The sequence below is a fragment of the Lepidochelys kempii genome, chromosome 7 (genome assembly GCF_965140265.1).
Source record: "Lepidochelys kempii isolate rLepKem1 chromosome 7, rLepKem1.hap2, whole genome shotgun sequence".
NCBI classification, from domain to species: domain Eukaryota; kingdom Metazoa; phylum Chordata; order Testudines; family Cheloniidae; genus Lepidochelys; species Lepidochelys kempii.
In genome coordinates this window covers 105,490,625-105,515,097 of record NC_133262.1, presented here as the reverse complement: position 1 = coordinate 105,515,097, position 24,473 = coordinate 105,490,625, and the positions used below count along the sequence as shown (strand labels likewise).

At 42.5% G+C, this 24,473-nt stretch overlaps 1 protein-coding gene across 5 annotated transcripts in view; it reads right to left on the bottom strand.

Annotated features, from left to right (window-relative positions):
• Window positions 1-24,473, bottom strand: part of CHST15 (carbohydrate sulfotransferase 15) — a 116,356-nt gene that overhangs the window by 81,880 nt on the left and 10,003 nt on the right. The window contains exon 1 of one of the 5 annotated variants that reach the window (XM_073354128.1): window positions 21,904-22,284. The exons of 1 other annotated variant lie outside the window; for it this stretch is intronic. The gene's annotated coding sequence lies outside the window, so the exon portion shown is untranslated. Of the gene's footprint in view, window positions 1-17,973; window positions 18,222-20,781; window positions 21,836-21,903; window positions 22,285-24,473 lie in introns of those variants that run through there. 3 more of the 5 variants (XM_073354132.1, XM_073354130.1, XM_073354131.1) reach the window with 3 other exon arrangements.

Sequence of the window (24,473 nt, the reverse complement as noted above, 5' to 3'; positions counted from 1 at the left end):
CTGCCCGCTGCGAAGGAGCTCTGAGCTCTAGCAGTTAAAGTCACGGGTGGTTAGGACCTTGGGGCATGCGTCAGCCTAGCCCGGGCTGCCCGCCGCGAAGGGACAGTGCGTCCTAGCGGTTAAAGTCACGGATGGTATAAACGGGCATAGCTGGCACCTCACCAAACATCCTTGGCCGTCGGCTAACAAGTCTCCATCACTGAATTTTTAAATCAAGATTCGTTGTGTTTTCTAAAAGATATGCTTGAAGAATTATTTTGGGAAAGTTCTATGGCCTGTGTTATACAGGAAGTCAAATAAGATAATCACAACGGTCCCTTCTGTCCCTAGAATCATATAGAATCTGACTATATGGAATCAGAGTCCAGCTTAAGGAGGAAATTTTCCCCCCCACACACAAAAACTACTACAAATTATAGACTAACGAATTGCCACACAGATTGAGTTTCAACTTTGTGTCCTTTGTTTACCTGGGGCACAAACTGCATGGAATTCTATACAGCATACAGAGACATCAAGTGGATGAATAATATACTGCTAATAAACAAGTAGTTTCAAACCTAAACTTCAGACTACCTTTTTCTCTGGTTATTTTTAATTTGTTGCTTCTTAATAGAGACTTGTATATTTATATTTATCTTATTGTTAGGTACTATGATCCATGAGAATGGTGCCATCTAAAGCATACAATAGATATGGGAGTGACATATGCATATCAGGGGGAAAATATGCATCAGGTACACTTTCAAAGCATTACACAGGTTTAGCCAGGCAACTCCGATGAAAGTCAATGAGAGCAATGCAGCTAAAATTTCTGCATAGAAAATTTTGAAAATTTACCCCTGAATCATGCTTAAGGAATTTAATATCAATTCAGTGTTCTCAGAACATTATTTCTTTTCAGAGAACCCTCGTGCACAGATAAGAGTTATTCTTTTCATTCCGAGGTTAGGAGCACTGCAATCACCAGCGTGAATATTTAAACATGTTAAACAAGATCTTTGCTGTCTTCTTTTACTACTTCAACTGTGACTGCCTCTGGTCAGTGAAAGTCTTATTTTCCCAAACATGCACATCAAACATAAGACAATTAGCACTCAGCACCTATTATGGGATCAGGTTGAAATAAAATCCCTTGGAAAGCAAGATCTGTGCAGGATAATTAAGACTACACATATGGCCCAACCAAAACTAGAAGTACAAAACTTACAACACTGCAATTTCAAGGTTCATAATCATGGCTTCATCAGTAATAAGTATTTGGGTACACAGAATTTAATTCTATAAATATCATCCTTGTGGAAGGAAATGGAATATAAACACACTTGCTGCATTTAACCACACGAAAGTTCAAGGATATTCCTACTAAATAAAGAGGATGGCAAGCTACCTCTAAACAATGCAATGTTCTTATGAGGATGTGCTGGGAGAGACTTCATTTTAAGCTTGAAAAGGGGGAAGAAAGGTCACTTACATAGAAAGTCATGTTGCCAACAGGACAAAGCTAGGAATGTTGCCATGACTAGTTCTGAATACTGCTACTTAAAGAAGACTCTCAGAGCTACCACCAAGACCATGAAATAAAACAATATTTTTAGCAAAAAATTGAGACTTGGGAATTTCACACTTTGTAGGGCCTGACCCTCCTTAAAAATGCACAGCTCCCTCAGGATGCTCAACACCCTCAGCATCAAGGTGAACAAAAGATACTAAGTGCCTCCATGGTCTGCACTCCTTCTGCTAGGCAATTACTGATTTATTATTTCAAAAGAAAATATTACTTCATTCGTTTTCACACATTAACTACCATCCTGGTTGGTAGTATCTTCTATAGAACACTTCCTGGATGATCTAAAGAGGAATGGGCAGCCCTCATTCCAGGCTCAGTAACTCATCAAGAGCTAAAACATTTCAAGTTTACCTCATTCTGAGAGTGAAATCCTGACCCCACTCAAGTCAACGGCAAAACTCACATAAACTTTAATCAGGCCAGGATTTCACCCTGAATGTTATCTGGAACACATCCCCCATACACAATACCTAACTTTAAATCCTATATTGTATCATTAAACACAACATTGCAAATAATAGTGCAATGGGAAATGAAAGCATTTTTTAAATGAAAGAAACAAAAGGTCATCAAAATAGTAACTTTTTAATTATTTCTATTATTTGAAAAAAAATAAATTTGGAGAATTTCTTGATTCAATAATACGAAGGTCTTTAAAAATGAACAAACAGAAATTGTCATCAAGTTTCCATTTATTCAGGTTTCCATTTATTCTCTAGCTATGAAATAGCTTTTTAATAAAAAGAATCAAATTAATCTGGCAAAATATCTAAAGGGGTGTGGGATACCTACATGAGCACTTGTATTTCTACAGTACGTTCTTAAATGTTTTTGTCATTTATTAAGCAATGTGCCATGGCTGAAGAAGAGCCTAAAAGGCTCGATAACTTACTATATTCACTTAAAGGGTACCATTAAAAAAACTATTAAAAGCCAGCAGAAGCTTTTTACACATTTCATTGTATAATTCCAGAACAACTTATTGTAACATTTAAAAAAGTATATATTATCAGCAAGAACACTCTGAAGTGCTAAAACTGTGTCTAGCAATCATCAATGAGTGACTTTGAAAAAATATTTCAATCATAAAATGACCTTAATCTGATTTAACAAAACTAAATAGCAGTGACATTAAGTTAAAAGCTACTCATTACTGAGATCTAGCAGCATAAAAGTACTAGACAGTTACAGTAGACTGTTTCTTAGGTTTTTACTACCTTACCTGGAAAAGGATATGCCTTATTCATATATATCCTACAATACTGCTTAAACCACTCCTTTGTAGGCTGGCAAGGTGAGTCAGAGTATCACGGGTCCTTTACGTCCTAGGTCAGCAGATGTGGGTATTCCACAAGTGTACAGAATGGAGGGCTGAATGCCACTGCTGGTACTTGACCTAGGTGGCTATATAAAAATCTAAGACATAGATGTGACATCCCCGAAGGTGTGACCTGAACCACTGAACTACTGTCATATTAATTCTCCAGACCAGGGTGTCTCTTACACTGGTCTCCTAGTGAAAAGCAGCCTCTCCAGGACCGGCTCACACCGTCATTAGCACACAACCAGAAAAGTTACATGAATGCTCTCCCTGCCACTCATGAACTACGCACAGGGAAACCCCAGTCAGTTCTCTAGTTCCAGACTTGCATCTCGAGAAATATGCATCTCGCACTGCCCAGTTCACTCACTATGTCGCCTAAGCTCATATAAAGTTCATCACTCCATTAAAGGGTAATGAATATGGAACAGCCTTTGTTAATCTGAGTAAAGATTCCCCAGACACTTCAATCAAGAACATATTGGTTTAGATAAAACATTAAAACAAGTTTATTAATGAGAGAAAGATAAATTTTAAGTGATTCTAAGTGATAACAGCATACAGGTCAGAATTGGTTATGAAAAAAAAAATACACAAGCTATTTCCTAAACTTTATCAAGGTTAATAGTTCTAAAAGCAAAACAGGCTGTCTCACCATAAGCAGCAATACATTTCACAGACTGTCTCTTTCCATCCTGGGACCACCCATCCCACAGTTCAATGATGGTTCCTTTTGTCTTCCAAATGCTCTTGTCACCGCGTGTAGAGATGGGGGAGGAGAGGTGATGGGGAACCCACTGTCTCTTATTTTATAGGCTCCTCCTCTCAGTGAGTAATACCTCCTCTCGCCCTCGCCACCGCCCCCTAACCACCCCGGCCAGGGTGCAGACAATCAGTCTGTGGTGTACATGAGATTTGAAGTATCTTTCAAGTGTCTTCTGCTCTTCTCCAAAAAACAGGAAACTACTCTCTCGCAGATATGCTCATATTCGGTGCTTAACAATACTGAGCAACATAATTATATGCCACCGAAAGAAAGGACAGATACTGTCCCATTTTCACCAGTGCAAATTCAGAGTAACTCTAGCAACTTCAGTTGAGCTAAACCTGATTTACTGAGGTGCAATAGAGATCCAAACTTGACTTAAAGATGCCAATATATATCTCTCTCTCAGACGAAATATTCTCAATTTTTGCTGCTATACTTGGTAAGGTTCAAAGTCTTCTCTGCAAAGAACATAATGTGATGGGTTCAATCACAGAAACCCCCTTAGGACTGTCACCTGATGTGTGATGTGTTGAGACTCCTTCTGAGCCACTTTCTCTGCCAGTTTGGGCCTCCAGAACCCTGCCTCGTTGAGCCATACACACCAGTCTGCTCCAACACAGACCCAGCATCTGAACCACGCACCCCAAAGCTGCAGACGTAACTGAAAACAGCTTAAGAAGTGCTCCTGTCTCGAGCACCCAGACACACAGCTTCCAAAGGGATTCAAACCCCAAATGAATCCGTTTTACTCTGTATAAAAGCTTATACAGGATAAACTCAAATTGTCCACCCTCTATAACACTGACAAATATGCACATCTGTTTGCTCCTCCAGGTATTAATTACTTACTCTGGGTTAATTAATAAGCAAATGTGATTTTATTAAGTATTAAAAGTAGGATTTAAGTGGTTCCAAGTAATAACAGACAGAACAAAGTAAGTTAAAAAGCAAAATAAAATGAAACACGCACATCTAAGCCTAATATATTAAGAAACTGATTACAGATAAAATCTCACCCTAAGAGATGTTCCAATAAGCATCTTTCACAGACTGGACTCCTTCCTAGTCTGGGCCCAATCCTTTCCCCGGTACAGTTCTTGTTAGCACCAGCTCAGGTGGTAACTAGGGGATTTCTCATGACTGGAACCTCCTTTGTTCTGTTCCACCCCATTATATAGCTTTGGCACAAGACAGGAATCTTTTGTCTCTTTGGGTCCCCACCCCTCCTTCTAACTGGAAAAGCACCAGGTTTAAGATGGATTCCAGAACCAGGTGACATGGTCACATGTCCTGTGAGACCCCAAGCCTTCGTTCTTCCTGGCATGACTCACAGGAAGGCTTGCAAGTAAACAGAGCCATTTACAACCAATTGTCCTAGTTGACGGGAGCCATCAAGACTCCAAACCACCATTAATGGCCCACACTTTGCATAATTACAATAGGACCTCAGAATTATATTTCATATTTCTAGTTTCAGATACAAGAATGATACATTTATTCAAATAGGATGACCACACTCAGTAGATTATAAGCTTTGTAATGATACCTTACAAGAGACCTTTTGCGTGAAGCATATTCCAGTTACATTATATTCACACTCATTAACATATTTTCATAAAATCATATGGAGTGCAACATTACACCCTCCTCCTGAACTTATTGCCAGAGACTTGGACACTGTCCATGGTGAATGCAGTATACCTAAAATTCCTCTTTGAGCTCCCCTCTGAGTCAGACACACCTGTGTCTCCCAAAAGGGAAGATGACCCTGATCCAGCTACCAGCTATGACAGACCATTCACTGGCCAGAAAAATTGCCCTCTTTCACTCAAGTTGGGCTTGCTTCCAACTACAGAGTCCTTGGGGTCTGTTCCCACCGCAGCAGTCACCAGGACCCCAACTTCCACTCTGTGCACCTCTTCCACTCCAATACAGCCAGTTCATGCTTCTGGGTCTCAATTTGTGCTGGTCTCTGGGCCTCAATTTCTTCGTCTTTTAAATCCAGGGTTTGCTTGTGGGCAGCCTTTTCTTTTTCCAGGGCAGCCTTTTGTGCTTCAATTTGAGCCTGTTTCTGGGCCTCAAATTCTTTGTCTTTTAAGTCCAGGGCTTGCTGGCTCTCTCTCTCTTTCCTTCTTAGAAATTTGTAACCTGTGCAGTTCTAGCTTCTTCCGAGCTTAACCTATTTTGCTGATTTTCCTGCCTCAATTTCCCTTACCCGAAATAAGCAAACAGAAAATAACAAACCAGTAACCACTTTGTCTGTTCTCCAGCCACCACACTCAAAACTCACTTAAAACCACTACCAGTGTCTCAAAGCAATCAGTTGTGCACAGACCCTGCTTGACTACACCTCTGTGATGGGTTTGGTCACACAAGTATTTAAAATAGTCTGGTAGTGTGCAAGTGAATGTTTTCCCTTTCTAATAATGGGACTCATTTAGTTTAGATACACCTTCTCACATCTAATTTCTTGTTTAAACTATTTTGAAGCTGGTATAAATAGCTTTGCAAAGAAATTCTAACACTAAATGTCAAAAGTGATTGTGGTTTCATCTTGATTTATTCTTCTATATTCCCCAGGCAGATTAATCCTCAATCTGAGGTACTTAACTGTTTTATAGCATTATTATTTATAAAATTTCTCACTTTTTTTTTTTTTTTTAAACTTCAAGAAAGGCTCCAATGAGACACTCAGAACCCAGACCAGTAATACTCAACCTTGAATAGCTGCTTTGATATGGAAGAGAGTTGCAAAAAAAAAAAAATCACACCATAATTGTGAAGTGATGATCCTTGTATTACAATGTTGTTTTTTCCCAGTGAAGTTTGAGTCATTGTGACCGATCTTTATATATGCAATAAATAGAAAGCCATGACACAACTATCATCATGTAATCTCAGGCAATCACTCTGATTTATTGGCTTTCTAGAGCCCCAATACCAAATCAGGGTCTGCTGGCATAGATCCATGCTCCTGTGCAGAGTCCAATTGACATCAACGATGCAGGGATCCAGCTGCTGATCCCAATGCACAAAGAGAAGGTTACTCACCCTGTGCAGTAACTGAGGTTCTTCAAGATAGTTGTCCCTGTGGGTTCTCCACTTTAGGTGAACCTAAATCCCTGCACCTGTGATCAGAGAATTTCAGTAGGAGTGCCTGTTTTGGTCGCACATGCGCTGTCCCTATCTTGTGCCACATCGGTCGGCTACATAGCGCTGTGCGAACAAACCCCGCTCAGTTCCTTTTCTACCACAGAGTCACTAGCAAAAAATGCCTCTGAAGTAGAGGGGAGGAAGGTGGGTAGTGGAGCACCCACAGAGACAACCATCCCAAAGAACCTCAGTTACTGCACAGGGTGAGTAACCTTCCCTGGGGGTGCTCCACTTCAGGTGACTGTAGAACAGTGCCCTTCGTTGGAAGGAAGGGGCTTCAGAGTTGAATTTGTGAAGGATGATAAGACAGTAAAGTCCAAGCAGAGCATCTGATGTCAAGTCCTGCTCTATTGCATAATACTCTGTGAACCTATGGGCTGATGCCCAGGTTGCTCCTTTACAGATATCCATGATGGGTACATTGTTAAGATAGGCTATCGACGTAGAAAATGACCTGGTGGAGCGTGTGCAAGTACCTGGTGGGGCTGTAGATGCTCTTGGTGATAGCAAAGGTCAATGTATACAGACCATGAAAAGCAATCTTGGATGAAGCTGATGTTTGTAAAATGTCCCACAGCTTGTGTTGAAACTCTGAAACTTCTTCTAATGGTATTTCTAATGAGTTTGCATCCTCTAAACTCCTCTTGGAATTGTTTTAAATCATCACCCATCATGGTTGGAGGCGTGATGGCTTCGTCCAGAGACGAGGAGGAGAAATTGTAGGTGGGGTAACCTCTTGATCAGAAGTTTCCTCCAGCTCTTTGAATGCCTCTTCCAGGAGGTCAGAGGGTCCAGGTATTGAGGGTGATGAAGAATGTCTCAAACTATCCCTGTGGGTAAGTGGAGGCTTAGAATACTGCTGTCGCTACGCCACCCACAGATCCCAGTAGGGCCACTGGGGCTGAAATGGCATTGGTAGTGGTATCCATGGATGTCTATACCACCCATGGGTTTTGGCCCTGGGTTGTTATCCAGGTTGTTCAGGTGGACCCAGTCTGGTGGCTGTCTGGATGGGCAAGGAGTGACGTGATGAGTAGATCTCCCCATCCTCACTGGAGAAAGGAGGAGCTGATCTGGATGGTGGTGTAACTTAGTGTGGTACCAAGCATGCTGCAGTAACGTTGGTACTGAGGAAGGGAGATTCTGGTGCTGAAGAGACCAGGAGGTCTTTGTGTTTCAGTACCAAGAGCATCGGTATCTAGGAGAGCATTGTTGGCGGTGCCGATGGAATTACAGCAATTGTCAGTACCAATGATTGAGCGCTATGCACTATCAAGGCAGAAGGTGGGGACATAGACTGTAGCGCTGCTCTGTGCTACATGTTTGAGCAGCTCCGGGGGAACCAAGGAATGGAGCATAAGTTGCCCTTTGCTGCTTCTCTCTGAGCCTGCCCACTTGGGTCTTTGGCTGTCACGGTACCCATGGTACTGGAGGGTCCTGCCACCCCAGAGGTAGTCGGCCTCAGTGAGGTCGGTACCGAGAGTATCTGACAGGTTGGGGATAGTCTCTTTTTAGCTGATTCCCATAAAGAAGAGGTCATAGCCTGTTTTTTGGCCACCTTTTTGCAGGAGTGATCTTTCCTCTGTGAGGGTGATGGGGAATGTCTGTCAGATGACATTACTGGAGACTATTGTCCAGAAGGGGTCCACAATCCTGGACTGGAAGCCAGGTGCAGGACTTCTCCATCAAGAGAAGTTTTAGCTTAAGATCCCTTGCTCTTCTGGTGCGGATTTTAAGATTATGGCAATGAGAGCACTTTTGTGGAATGTGTCTCTCACTGAGACAGTGGACAAACTGAGTGTGTCGTCAGGGACCGGGATTGATTCCTGTCAAGTTAAGCAGTGCTTAAAACCCAGGGATCCAGGCATGCCACTTAGAATAAAGTTTCTCCCAAGGGAGGGTATCTATACTCTGCTAAAGAATATAATAAGAAATGATACTTAGTCTAATAAAAAAAAATTCTTCTAAATAAAGAAAAATAAATGAGGGAGAGAAGGGTAACTAAGCTAACTAACTGGCTTCTAAAATTACTAACTCCAAATCTACATTTTAAGATAAAGGCAAACTTGGAGGCACTGCTGATTGCTCCATCTCAAGCCAAGGGCAGCAGACAAGGAACTGGGGCGGGGGAGTGGTCACACTGTGATACATAGCCGCCAGAGGTAGCGCGAGATGGGGACAGCACATGTTCGACCCAAATAGGCACTCCTACTGAAATTCTCTGATCGCAGGTGCAGGGATGCAGATTCACCTAAAGTGGAGCACCCACAGGGACACTTCTTGAAGAATAGGGCCTATTACTCTTCTAGTTTAACAAATTGGTACCCATCCAAGAAACTGCATGATTAGTAGTTCCAAAAACTCTCTCATACCTCAGCCAGCAAGCCAGACTTGATTACTTGTGGGATGAGCAGTCAAGTTGTCTATAGTCCTACAAATATAAGTCACTATTGGCATGAGGGGATTTGACCTGAGGGGCTCTCCCGGAAAATCTGTGAGGAATATCTACCAAATTCCTTAAACAGTTGACACTCCTTGGGGAAATGCTATCTAAAGTATAAATCAGTTGAATGAAAAGCTTACAAAAGTAGAACTTGATTAGATATTAGAATCAAAGAAGTCAGAGATGGATAATATCCTTAGATCATTCATTTTATATTCATGCAAAAGTGCGTTACTCATAGGACATTTTCTAGTATTTTGTCCAGTCTACTTTAAGAATTCCGAAGGAATGAAGCTTCCACCAGTTCCTTTGGGAAGCTACTCCAAAGCCAAGCACATTGCACCATCTGGCATATTTTCCTAATATTCAGCCTAAATTGTTCCTCTTTTAATTTAATCCCATTTCTAGAACTATCTATACTGTACCACACAAAATAGAGACTCCTCTTCTGCTTGGGATGATTTAGATAGTGTTGGTCCTGCTTTGAGCAGGGGATTGAACTAGATGACCTCCTGAGGTCTCTTCCAACCCTAGTATTCTGTGATTCTATAATTGGTGTTAACACCTTCAAGAACAGATATTTGTAAATCATTGTCATGCCCTGCTTAAGTCACTGATGAGTTTAATATTAAATATAAAATCAACTTTCCTCACACACTAATTCAAATTTTCTAGAACCCAAACAATTTGTTGCTTTCCCTGAACTCCCTCCAGTTTGGTGCAAAAATTAAACACAATATTCCTGGTCCAATCAACCACAGCTATGTTGAGACAGACTATTCCTACTTGCTCCATGAAAGAGATATGCAGCATACAATGGCATTCGTTTTTTTTTCTGAACCCATATCACATTACACCTCATGTTTAATTTGCTGTCCAATATCTCTCCTAGCTCCTTCAGTATTCCCCCATCTCTTCCTTCTCCTAGATGAATGCATTTCAAATAATTCTCCTGTTGTTTTACGTTTCTTGCTATTTTTCCCCCAGATGTCTTACAGAAACTTGCATTTTTCAAAGGCAAATCTTATTTTGGTACTTTCTACTCATGTTTCTTATCTCTATATTTCTGTGTATTATTTCTTTGATCTCACAGCTCCTTCCTCTTTGGGATAGACTGGGTCATCACAGTTGTCCAAATTTAACCAAAAGGATTTTAATTAGACTACATGCACTCTGTAGACTCTGGTAAGGGATCATATCTATGTATTTGTACAGTACAAGCATAATGGGATGCTGATCAAATACATGTAATAAGTAACAATATTGAAGAGGCCTTCTGCAATCTTATTAGCTTTGTTAAGCAGTAATCTTGGCATAAGGTTAAGTTATATTTAAAATGACTATTTTCTACAAGATGAAGATGGAAGTCTTTGTTAAATGTATATTTCTTCATACTGAAAAGTATGAATAGAGTAAAAAAAAATCTCAGTTTTAATGAGTTTCTGTTAAAAACATATGTTGCAGACTCTGTATATCACAGAGAAACAGTATACTTAAAATGCAGACAATGTACAACAAAATAGAAATATTTATAAAATTAAGTATGTGCATTATAAATCCAAAGGCTTGTAAATTAGCTTATAAAAGACACTCTGTATATACTGCACACTGTCAAATATAAGAGAACATCTATCATCCAGTAACTGCAAATGCGGTGTGGTTTCAAATCATTGGGCCCCATTCTGCAATTCTTAGTCAGCCAAAACTCCAGTTGGAATCATCATAATGGTGTTATTTTGAAGTAAACAGGAGTTCTGCTTAACTAAAGCTACAGAGTTGGGCCCATAACGCAGTAACTGAGATTTGAGGGACATTAGCTTTTATATTTCAGCTTGCTTTTGACCCACCTGCATCTGTCTAATTTTGCACATTTTGGCCCCTGAGCAGTTACAGTCAATGAATTCTTGATCAACTGCGGAACATTATTGCTGACCATCTTCATTAACACTGACCACCACAAAAACGAACAGTAATTTTTTTTTTTTTTTTTTTTTTTTAAGTACATCAGAAGCAGGAAGCCTGCCAAACAATCAGTGAATGATCTGGAAAGGTGGGGAAAAGCTGTGAGGTTGCAAAGTTTGCAGTTGATAAAGTTACTCCAGCTAGTTAAGTCCAAAGCAGACTACAAAGAGTTACCGAGGGATCTCACAAAACTGGGTGACTGGGCAACAAAATGGCAGATGAAATTCACTGTTGATAAGTGCAAAGTAATGCACATTGGAAAACATAATCCCAACTACACGTACAAAATGATGGGGTCTAAATTAATTCTTACCACTCAAGAAAAATATCTTGAAGTCATCATAGATCGTTCTCTACAACATCTACTCAAATGTGCAGCAGCAGTCAAAAAAGCTAACAATGTTAGGAACCAGCAGGAAAAGTACAGACAATACAGCAAAAAATATCATAATGCCACCACCTAAATCCATGATATGCCTACACTTTGAATACTCTGTGAAGTTCTGGTCACCCCATCTCCAAAATATATATTAGCAATGGAAAAGGTATAGAGAAGGACAACAACAATTGTGTGCAAGTGTGTGGAACAGCTTCCTTTGGAGGAGAGACTAAAAAGACTGACTGTTCATCTCTTAGAAAAGAGATGACGGGGAAGGGGAGAGGATATGATAGACATCTATAAAATCATGGCTGGGGTGGAGAAAGTGAATAGGGAAATATTATTTCCCCCTTCATATAACACAAGAACCAGGGGTCACCCAATGGAATCAATAGGCAGCAGGTTTAAAACAAACAAAAGGAAGTACTATTTCACACAATGCACGGTCAACCTGTAGAACTCATTGCCAGGGGATGCTGTGAAGGCCAAAAGTATAACTTGGTTCAAAAAAGAATTAGATAAATTCATGGAGGATAGGTCCATCAAAGGCTCTTAGCGAAGACGGTCATGGACACACCCCAATTCTCTGGATGTCCTTACACCTCTGACTGCCAGAAGCTGGGACTGGAGGACATGAGATGGATCGCTCAATAATTGCCATGTTCCATTCATTACCTCTGAAACATCTGGCATTGGCCACTGTTGAAAAACAGGACACTGGGCTAGATGGACCATTGGTCTGACCCAATATGACTGTTCTTATGTTGTTTCACAGACACGATCTACTTTGGATTTACATCAATTTCACACAACAACTTCTGGCAGACACACTGACTATGTACGAGAAACACTGGGTGGGAGGCCCAATAATGTTGTGTTTGTTTTTATTAACATTCACACTACCATTTTAATTAATGTTCACAATCATATTTTGGATTCCTGGCCTCTGGCCAGAGTGGAATGAGCACAACTACACTGTTTCTCTCCTTATCAGCAACCATTATTACTTGGCATCTTAATTCTGTTTGTTCTTGCTAAGAATCATGTGCTAGAAGTTCTCTATTTTATGATCATTATCTAAACTATCATGAAGGATGGTATGGTCCTTAAAGCTAGCATTTATAAGCAGTGTTCAACAGAGGCTAGAAACTAGGCATAATATAAATGAATATTCCATGCAAAAGCCACATTAACCCTTTGCCCCTAAAGTGCCATTCATTGCCTACAATGGCTATGTAAGCAAAGACTTGCAGTGCTCTCATTGCACTCAAGTTCCCAGATAGCCTGCCTCTCCTGTTCATTATGTAAAAATCAGATCAAGCAACCAGTCCAAAATCATGATCACATTTTCAGTTATTTGGTCAAAACACACAAGTGAAATGGTCATAAGGACAAATAACTAGCGTGGCTGTAAAACATACCCTTAATTAAAAAGAAACATTACGGTCTACCATACATACACTAGACTGAATTAACAATCTGTACATAACTGTGCAATACCGATAAATGTTCAATCTTATGGACACATCAATGGAATCTCTAGACTTCGGGTTGCATGGAGATTTGCACTTTAAAGCACTATTAAAATCTCTCAGTTTCACACTTTAATTGTTGAATTTTATTTCCAATTTTGCTACAATAACCCTTCAGACGACAATGGAATTTTAGTTTTTATTTAGTAAAACATTCAATTTAGTATATTTTTTGTAAAATAAACTAAATTTGGACAGGATATATTTTTTAATGCTCCCGATTGAAAATGTCTTCATTTTCCCCCATATTTCATTAGGCTCCTCTAGCTAAATAACCAGAGTCCCCATCAAGGAACATGATAGGACTCCAAGTCATTCGTCAGCTGTTCAGGATGAGGGGAAAATAGGTGGACTATGTACGTGGTGGAGGGAGGCACTGAAGGCTGAGAAGGGGAACTGATGAGTGCAATATAAATGGGAGACAAACCCTCAGCTGATGTACTTTGTTGTATCTATGACAAATTACACCAAAGAATCTGCCCTGGAGTGTTGAATCACTTAATTGCATATTTCCTTGAAGTTCTGATCCATAGGCTATAAAGTCTAGTAACCTTAATGTTAATGAAGATTCTTGTCTGAGAATGTAAAGGCACATATTTTAGGTCTGGTTCTTTTCTGCTGAGTTGATGTATCTGTACAGAAGGAGTTAAACATGTGGCTGTTCTAACTTCCTAAATCAATATATCATTAAGGCAAGTACAGTTCATTGGTGTTAGTTTAAATCTAAAGAAAGCACATCGGACATTATTAAAGTGAACAATGGAATTGCAAAGAAAACCTAAATACATTGCTAAGTACAAGATCTACAACTTTGTTTTTTATCTGATTCATACACAAATGTGAGGAAGCACTTAATAATGCATGGTTTGTTTAAGAATTAATAGGCTATATTTACACCTGTTTAGCAGAGAAATTTTGGTAAGATCTGCAGTTATTTTTTAATATTTGTGTATTATTTTTTCTTCAATGTGGAAGGGCTAACACTCCATCCACTTAACAACCTGGTCTTAAATATAAATAAATCCTTAGAGAAATGTATGAGTGTTGTTAGGAACATCGATCATCATTGGAAAAAAACCCTGCACATGTAATTTTGCTGCAAATGTAACTTTCAAAAACAGAGGCACATTTTCCCCCAGTTTCTGCCATATGCTGCCTAGTGGCACCAGTATTAAAAAAAAATCCCCCATATTTTACAGTATTTACAATCATTTAAAGGACACTTTGTGGTTATTGTGGGGTGGAGATTAAATGACACGTCAATTGATTTTGAAACTGTCTACGTACGTCAAACTGATTGGTTTCACAACTGGTTTTGAACTCTGAATAATATAAAGTTACATTTTTTGTTGAGAAACAAAATCTGCAAGGTAGACAGAAAATGTACCTCCAGCTTTAATTACGCTTCAGACGTTACTTTTACTTAGTGTTCCACATTTTCAGTTTCCTTTTATCAATCCACTCAGTATTTTTGGGATACTTATTTTTGTTAGACACTAAATCTTTATGTGATTGTTGTGTCCTGCAGCTCTGAAGCAGTTCCACGGTGTAAAACACAGAACACATACTAAGTGGAGGTCGGAAAACTAAACAACGTTAATATCGTGCTATGATTGGCTCACAAGGAGACGCTGCCCGCCTATCTCTTTGTGTCCGTTTAGTTTGAATTTAAACAATCAATCCTCCACAGATAAAGATATGTAATGTCCCCTATCCACCCAGTTGCTTCCTTTATTGCCAATCTTCTAATGGGTTTGGATGGATGGGCAAGGGTTCTTCTGGATCCCCACACAGCCAGTCCTGTCCTTTCTGTGGCTGGGTCCAGATTACTCCCAAAATGGCTTCTCCCCCCTCCAGGGCTCCCAGGGGCAGGCTTCTCACTCCCTATTGATCTGGCTAGCTCTTCTTTCTGGGCTTTCCCTTGTCAATGATGTGACTGTGCCCCTTCATCTGAGCTGGCACGCCCGCAATCCTTCCCCAAACCAACAGAGGCCCCCGTTGTTCTACATAATGTCTCTCCTCTCTTCCTCTGGGTTGCCTAGCAGACTGAGTCTGCCCTTGGCTCCCCCTTGCTACCTGGGATTGTGTGCCTCTCCCTGAACTATCAGCATGCAGAGCCCTAGGAACGTAGGTAAGCTCCTTGGGGTTACAGATAGATACAGTAAAACGGTAAATATGCAAATATTTCAAGAAAATCAGTGGTTAGAAATTTGCAAGAAAAGTAAAGATGGGAGTGATGCATTGTGCTACAAATACTGCAGCATTGAGGTCAGTGATCGCACTGACAGAATAAAGGAGCATATTGAAAGCAAGCAACACAAGTAGCTTAAGGAAGAAAGTGGGCTTCAGCATAAACAGACAATATAAGGAGCTTTCACCAGAGCTTTAATGAAAGAGAGGACATAGCACAACTGTGTCAATGAATTTGTGTGTGTTCTTTGTTTTACCAGGTAGCCACTGTTAATAGTAGAGGGGTCTATTGATGACTTAGTGCATCAATAATGTCCAGCATCAAAAACCCTTCCTAATGAGACTTACCAGTGAGGTTGTATCTGAAAGAAAAAGAAAATGTTTTAGTATCTAAGCTGATGGAAATATGGTGTCTAGTCTGATTTTTTGATGAGTCTCCTGATGCTTTGGACCGTCCGATTCTTAGCCTTTTGCTTTCTTTTTTTTATTTCAAAGTGAATAAACCTACATTGTTTTGTGCTGATATGACAGTCATCCCCTCTGCTGACAGACATTTTCTCAACACAGCAATAACTGACATGTTTGAGATGTACCAACTAACTTGGGAAAATGTGGCCATAACTAACACAGATTCTGCTTCCTACAAGGCTAAGTTTTCCCAGGAGATTACACTCAATCAGAAACCGGCACTGCTAAGTATTACCTGTCCTGCTCATCTAATTAACTTTGCACTGTCAGCTGCTACTGCTACAGAAGAAATGAAAGACGTGAAATCTTTATAATTGGATTTGGGGCTGTTTTCAAGCATGCAAACAAGTCGAAGGCTTTGTTTAACACAGAGCGAGATGAGTGCAGATTACCTACCCCTGTTGTGCCACACCTGTGGATGAGCTTGTACTTCACTGACTGTCATGTAAATAACACGCGGACTATGCTGATGTGTCTCCTAGATCATCCTGAGTTTGTTGGTTCTAAAGCACAAACTCTGAAGGGACTGGCAAATCCAAAATAACTGCCAGATACTCAGCACCAAGGTAATGTTAATTGCTGAAAACCTGGAATCATTATGTGACATGCAGAAAACACTGGCGTTTTCTCTAACTACTGCCCACATGTTTGCCAATATAGATGTTTACCGGATCTTGACAACCAAAATCTCAACTGAACTGAGCACAAAAACTGAAGGAGAAACACACGGTGAGAAAACTCAGCTGTTTCTGGAAATCTTTCCCACTCTGAAACATGCAAAAACCAAAAAACCATTCAAAACCTTCAAACACAACACTCAGAAATGAGAAATGACCGTGGCTCATAATCTGAATTCCCCAAGTGTTTGGTGCCAAAAATATATTTTAGAATGCCCAGGTGTTGCACTTCTTCCTCAGGGTGAAATCTGCAGCAGACTATGGTCTTTACGCCACTGTGTTTCAACCATTTGCCACTAAAGAAGAAATTTCAAATCTGAAAGGGGAGTTTACTACATACATGAACTTGCCTAATCCTGACAATGCAAAACTGGATGTGCTGGTTTTTTGGAACAGTCATCAAGACACACTTCTCAGCTCCAGCAAAGCAGCACATCAAGCTTTGAGTGTACCCCCTGGATCTGTTGAGGCAGAGTGCATATTTTCAAAGTTGGACTACCTCCAAGCAGCAAGAGGCTCAACATGAGTGAGGATACTTTGAAGGAAATTATGCGTGCGTATGCAAACCAGGATTTCTGGAAAAACAACTAGCTCTGAGAGAGACAAAATATACCTTTGTACATTAAAAAAAAAGTTTCAATTATACAGTAATAAAATGCGTATATTACAAAAGTTTTTTTTGTTTTTCTTTTCCCCAACCCCAATTCCCCCCCCCCCTTTTTTTTTAAAAAATTTGAACCTGATTTCATCCCAGTTTTAATGTTTGGAAAGAAAACACTGAAAAAAATCCCATTTTTTTTTTTTTTTTTTACAAATAAAAACTGAAAACATGAAACAGTACTTTTATTTTAAAATTACCAGCCTGTCTCTAGCAAACAAATTAAGATCTGAGCAGTTTCCAATTTCTATCTGGACAGTAATTTTAGGAACACCTAATGTCAAAAATGAACAGGTAAGAAAAGCAACTGTCAAATTTTGCTGCACTAAACTATTTAAGCAAATTGCCTATATTGATTAAATGAACTTTAAAAAGTATCAATAATATATGATGCATATATACAGTACTGGACTATGCATCTATAACGAGAGTCTTGTTAGTACTTGTGGTAGACTGTCTAGTCCAGTCCTTGTATTTAGCCACATGAAATAACTGAAATATCAACATTCTGCTTTTATCTCCTTCTTTGTACACTTTCCAACCATTGTAGTTTTAGCTTAGTAAAGATAATTAAGTCCATTATAGCATCTTCAGTTATACCAGCAGAATTATACGTATTTTGTAATGCAAATTTCAACTGGTTAGCCACATTCCTCTTATAAACCCTCATGTAAAACATTTTTCATTTGTAACTGGATTTTCTATCACAATTCTTGAATCATAAAATCAGTTTGTGGTTGACTTCAGAATATGGCACTGGACTCGATGTTGACAGGATTTACAAACACAAGTATGTTGTTCTGGATCCCCAAGGTTCCAGTATCATCAAAAAACTGGTAGTGTTCACTGACCTTTCATACAAGTTGTTCCTTCTTCTCAGCATTTAAATTCATTTTCTTTTTCTTGGCATGTGAAGAGCTAATTGACTACTCTGACTCAATGCCCAGGAGTGTGAAGTGGCACCAGCAGCAGAGAATACGAAAGGAGCTCTCGTGGCATCAGAGGTGACACCATTTGCATCACTAACATGAACAGAACATTTAAAAAGAAAAGGAGTACTTGTGGCACCTTAGAGACTAACCAATTTATTTGAGCATAAGCTTTCGTGAGCTACAGCTCACTTCATCGGATGCATACTGTGAAAACTGCAGAAGACATTATATACACAGAGACCATGAAACAATACCTCCTCCCACCCCACTCTCCTGCTGGTAATAGCTTATCTAAAGTGATCACTCTCCTTACAATGTGTATGATAATCAAGTTGGGCCATTTCCAGCACAAACTACCCCCCCCCAGACGTTCTGGTTAAACTTGGATTTATGCTGGAAATGGCCCACCTTGATTTTCATGCACATTGTAGGGAGAGTGGTCACTTTGGATAAGCTATTACCAGCAGGAGAGTGAGTTTGTGGGGGCGGGGGGTGAGAAAACCTGGATTTCTGTTGGAAATGGCCCACCTGGATTATCATACACATTGTAAAGAGAGTGGTCACTTTGGATGGGCTATTACCAGCAGGAGAGTGAGTTTGGGGGGGGGGGGGGGGCGGAGGGTGAGAAAACCTGGATTTGTGCTGAAAATGGCCCAACTTGATTATCATACACATTGTAAGGAGAGTGATCACTTTAGATAAGCTATTACCAGCAGGAGAGTGGGGTGGGAGGAGGTATTGTTTCATCGTCTCTGTGTATATAATGTCTTCTGCAGTTTCCACAGTATGCATCCGATGAAGTGAGCTGTAGCTCACAAAAGCTTATGCTCAAATAAATTGGTTAGTCTCTAAGGTGCCACAAGTACTCCTTTTCTTTTTGCGAATACAGACTAACACGGCTGTTACTCTGAAACAGAACATTTAAAGACAGTTATACCACAGTACAGAGTGAAAAATACCAATTTTTACTATTACTGGTTTAAGGAGAATGTCCCCTTTTTGGCAAAAATCAAAAGTAGTGTATAGTCAGCATTAAGCCAAGTACTATTCGATTAGACAGTTGTTGACACAAATGAGTAAACGAGGGCATTTTTCAGCTACCCCTTCAAAATATTTACTCTTCATGAGTAATTCCAATGAATACAGGGCTTTGAATTTCAGCCTCTAATCTGTTCTTTTGATTACTCTATTTTATAAGTAGATCATTTTCTGGACACAAAACAAAAGGTGTATGTTGGAGCTGCATCAGATGATAAAGATCTTCCATGGCTAATCATTCCAACTGATTCTATTTTAATTCCACATTTACAAGCAAACTAAAGCAGTGTCTCCAAATCAAGGGTTACAGAATGAAATCTATATCTGAAGGTTTCATAACTATGTAGACAGTACCATGCTAAAATACTGTCCTGTTAACCTACAATTCAAACTGTGATCCCTGCAGAGCAAGGCTGTAGTATTATGATAAAACAAGGAGTACAGCAAAAGGAAGATCACATGTGACATCTCCAAAGTTCAGACTGATTCATAGCTTAAAAGAGTCAACCACAAGCGGTCACTAAACCTTGACTACATTCTCAATAAATGCATACTATGAAGCTATTTTTAATTGTCAACAGCTTGCCCTTAAGAAACATCTTTCAGCATCTAAAAATATGCATAACTGAATGACAATAGCCATCCACAACTTTATTCAAGGTACGCGCACGCTGAGTTAACTGAAGGAAAACGCTCCAGATAAAAGCTGTTTTACAAATAAAACTACTGTAATTAGCCAACTGGTAGTTCTTAGGCAGACAGGCATCAACCCAATAGGCAGCCCAGAACAATGACAGCAAAAATTGCATTATTGAAATACAGTAATTATGCATTTCTTCCAAGGCCTCGCTACAGCCGGCTAACATTTTCACATTTTAAAAAAGTCAAGTACTCCCGATCTGTTTACAGAATGGAAATGCTGAATAGCTCAGCATCCAGGCTAAATCCCTGAGCGTGCATATTAAGAAATGACTAACCAAGAATGTACATAAAGAAGAGTAGATTACACACCTTAGCATGTTACCTAGTATTTGCCCAGAGGGGGTTTAACACTTGTCTGTTAAGGCCTCAGAGGTAGTCCCTGCTCAATCAAGGATGCTGGTCCTGCTGTCTTTGATGCAAAGATATTCTGGGCAGTTACAGTCATATTTCACTTTACAATGTGGGGGAGGGGAAAAAAGTTAAAGCATCTTGCCATCACCAGCAGTTGCTACTGAAAATTGTCAGCAAGAACCACCAGCACATGACAAAAATCTCTTTTTCTCCTTCTGTATGGAGAGTGTGACCAACACAAAGAGCATCAAGCCCAACAAGAATGGATACTTACAGACCTCTCTCAAAGCAAATAAAACACAAACTCTTTCTAGCAAGAAATCTGATCACACAAATCTACATACCTGCACACAGAAACCCAACTCCCCTACAAGTACCCCATAACCCTCTGTTATAGACACAGCCCATCCTCCCTAATTCCTGTATATCTACATCCCAACACACATTCGCATACACACCCCTGTACGAGCACTCTCTCAACCCCCTATGCATGCACACCTTTAACCCCTCCCCCAGCAGATCTTATTACATACTTTACTACAATACATAAAGTAATAGCTAAGCTGATCTTAATGTAAAGGTTGAACGATCACAGTATCAGCAAGTCATTTCTGTAACAAAGCAAAAAACCGCTACCTCACAGCTGTGTGTGGTTGCACGTCCTTCGGGCAGTAAACAGGAAACGCAGACCTCTAAATAGCGAATGCAGTAATGAAACAGATATGCAGAAACGTGTGGATGGTTAGGTTAAATGCCTGCTTTACACACCTCATTGTGTATGTTCCACGGGTAAAATTCCTGCTCAGCCCTCATGAGTCCCGTGTGTGTGTGTGTGTGTGTTGTGCAGGTACAATGCCCGCTCTGCGCTCCTCAGAGAGTGTGTGTGTGTGTGTTGTGCAGGTACAATGCCCGCTCTGCTCTCCTCAGAGTGTGTGTGTGTGTGTGTTGTGCAGGTACAATGCCCGCTCTGCGCTCCTCAGAGAGTGTGTGTGTGTGTGTGTGGTGTGCAGGTACAATGCCCGCTCTGCGCTCCTCAGAGAGTGTGTGTGTGTGGTGTGCAGGTACAATGCCCGCTCTGCTCTCCTCAGAGAGTGTGTGTGTGTGTGTGTGTGTGTGTGTGTGTTGTGCAGGTACAATGCCCGCTCTGCTCTCCTCAGAGAGTGTGTGTGTGTGTGTGTGTGTGTTGTGCAGGTACAATGCCCGCTCTGCGCTCCTCAGAGAGTGTGTGTGTGTGTGTGTGTGTGTGTTGTGCAGGTACAATGCCCGCTCTGCTCTCCTCAGAGAGTGTGTGTGTGTGTGTTGTGCAGGTACAATGCCCGCTCTGCGCTCCTCAGAGAGTGTGTGTGTGTGTGTGTGTGTGTGGTGCAGGCAGGCTGCTGGGTCTGCACTCAGTGTGTGTTGTGCAGGTAGTACGATGCCTGCTCTAGCACGCCGGCTGCGAGGGCAGCGGCAGCCCTTCTGCAGAAGTTCCCGGCGCCTCTCCTCTCAACGCGGGGCGCCTCCCGTGATCAAAACTCGGGGCGCTCCTCTGCTGGTCGCTAAGAAATGCAAGTCGGGTCCCTGCCTCCCCCCTGCCCCGCCCGCAAGCCCTGAGGCAGCAACTTCTCCAAGCGGAGCCGGCCAGAGACCGGAGCCGCTGCCGCCGCATCCCTCCTGCCGCCCGCTGCACCCTCCCGAGCTCCCCGGGCTGCAGCCGCCCGCCCGCCCGCCGGCTCCTTCCCACCCCGCTCCGGCCGGCCGGCAGAGCGTGGCACTCACCGCTTCCCCGCCTCTCGCCGGTCTCCTCGCCACACTTGCCCCCGGGGGCGAGCCTGCCCGGCTCCGCTCGGTTTCCAGCCCCGCAGCCGCGAGGCGGGCAGCGCGGTGGGTCCGCCCGGTCTGCAGAGCCAGCCCGCTCCGGCCGGCCAGACGCCGCCGCCGCCCGCCAGTCCCCAGCCGCGGCGGCTACGAGCCCAGCCGGCACTGAGGAGCCAGGCAGCGGCGGCCACGTGAAGCGGCGGCGGCAGGCCGGGGCTTGCCAAGCGTGCGGCCGCCGCGGGGAGCGGGCGTTACCCCGCCGCGCCCCTTCCCCCGGCCTGGGCTAGGGCAGGGGGCGGAAGTCTGGCTCGTTTGTTGGCGCTTGGAGAGGAGCTGCGAAGCCCCGGCCGAGCGCTGTGCAGCCCACGCGAGACTCCCTCGCCCTGGCCCGGGTATAGCGCCCTGCGTGTGCCGCGCCAGGGGACTCCCACGCCCAGCCAGACGGGCAGTCCGCCTGCAGGCAGCGGCCCGCTACAGAGCCAAGGCAGAAAGCCGCTGCTGAGGGGCTGCTCCAACCACTGCAGCTGCTGGCCCTTCCACTGGACCTCCTCTCCCCCAGCACGCACCCCACGCCCAACAGACTCTGCTTCCCCACCTGCCCCCTCCCAGCCATTTGCACTGTGCTCTTCAGTGGGACAGACTGAGCAAGGTTAGGAGAAGAATGATCTGGACCCAGGCCCTTGCCCATCCTTTTCAAGTAGAGGAAGGCTTCAGCCCTACTGCGCAGCATGCGAAGACAACCTGGCTGCAGCTGCCCCCTCAGCTCCCATCACTGTGCTTGTTCAGGTTGGGCTGGGAAGGCCCCAGTTCCATTGCATAGGCCAGGTGCGCTGGGGAGGACCAGAAGCCTAGCTGCTGCCACCCACTTTAAGTCCTGGGGAGACAAAAGGCAGTATCTGGAGCTCATCCAAACAGTCCTCTTCCTCTCCAAGGTTAGAAAGGTCCCAACCTCACTGCTTGGTCTAGGGACCTGAGAGGTAACACGGCTTTCATTGTCAGCTCAGCTTTCATTGCTAGTATCTCAGAAACAGGCCCATCACATAGTCCAGGGAAAGGATAGGCCATGAAGGACCTTCAAACCAGCAGCAACATCAGCTCCTGGGGAGGGCTCTATTACCCTTGTGAACAGATGGGCCTTGCCCAGAAAATGTGGCTGCTTTGGGTGCAGGTTAAAACCAACATCTTAAATTTTAACTGGAAGCCAGAAAGTTGCCTGAGCAATTGATGGAGCACAGGTGTGATATGCTCCTGAGAAGAGGCTCCACTCCCCCAGCAAGCAGCCACATTTTGCAATTTCTTCCAAATGGACAAAGGAGATGCTGTTGTCATCATGAATAGGTCGGAATATGAACAAGAGGCTGCTCGGCAGCTCTCCAACACCACTTTCTACAAGCCATTACCCTCTGATCCCACTGACAGTTACCAAAAGAAACTACAGCATTTGCTCAAGAAACTCCCTGAAAAAGCACAAGATCAAATCTGCATAGACACACCCCTGGAACCCCGACCTGGGATATTCTGTCTACTACCCAAGATCCATAAACCTGGAAATCCTGGGCGCCCCATCATCTCAGGCATTGGCACCCTGACAGCAGGATTGTCTGGCTATGTAGACCTCCTCCTCGGGCCCTACGCTACCAGCACTCCCAGCTATCTTCGAGACACCACTGACTTCCTGAGGAAACTACAATCCATCGGTGATCTTCCTGATAACACCATCCTGGCCACTATGGAAGTAGAAGCCCTCTACACCAACATTCCACACAAAGATGGACTACAAGCCGTCAAGAACACTATCCCCGATAATGTCACGGCTAACCTTGTGGCTGAACTTTGTGACTTTGTCCTTACCCATAACTATTTTACATTTGGGGACAATGTATACCTTCAGATCAGCGGCACTGCTATGGGTACCCGCATGGCCCCACAGTATGCCAACATTTTTATGGCTGATTTAGAACAACGCTTCCTCAGCTCTCGTCCCCTAATGCCCCTACTCTACTTGCGCTATATTGATGACATCTTCATCATCTGGACCCATGGAAAAGAAGCCCTTGAGGAATTCCACCATGATTTCAACAATTTCCATCCCACCATCAACCTCAGCCTGGTCCAGTCCACACAAGAGATCCACTTCCTGGACACTACGGTGCTAATAAACGATGGTCACATAAACACCACCCTATACCGGAAACCTACTGACCGCTATTCCTACATGCCTCCAGCTTTCACCCTGACCACACCACACGATCCATCCTCTACAGCCAAGCTCTGCGATACAACTGCATTTGCTCCAACCCCTCAGACAGAGACAAACACCTACAAGATCTCTATCAAGCATTCTTACAACTACAATACCCACCTGCGGAAGTGAAGAAACAGATTGATAGAGCCAGAAGAGTTCCCAGAAGTCACCTAGTACAGGACAGGCCTAACAAAGAAAATAACAGAACGCCACTAGCCATCACCTTCAGCCCCCAACTAAAACCCCTCCAATGCATTATTAAGGATCTACAACCTATCCTGAAGGA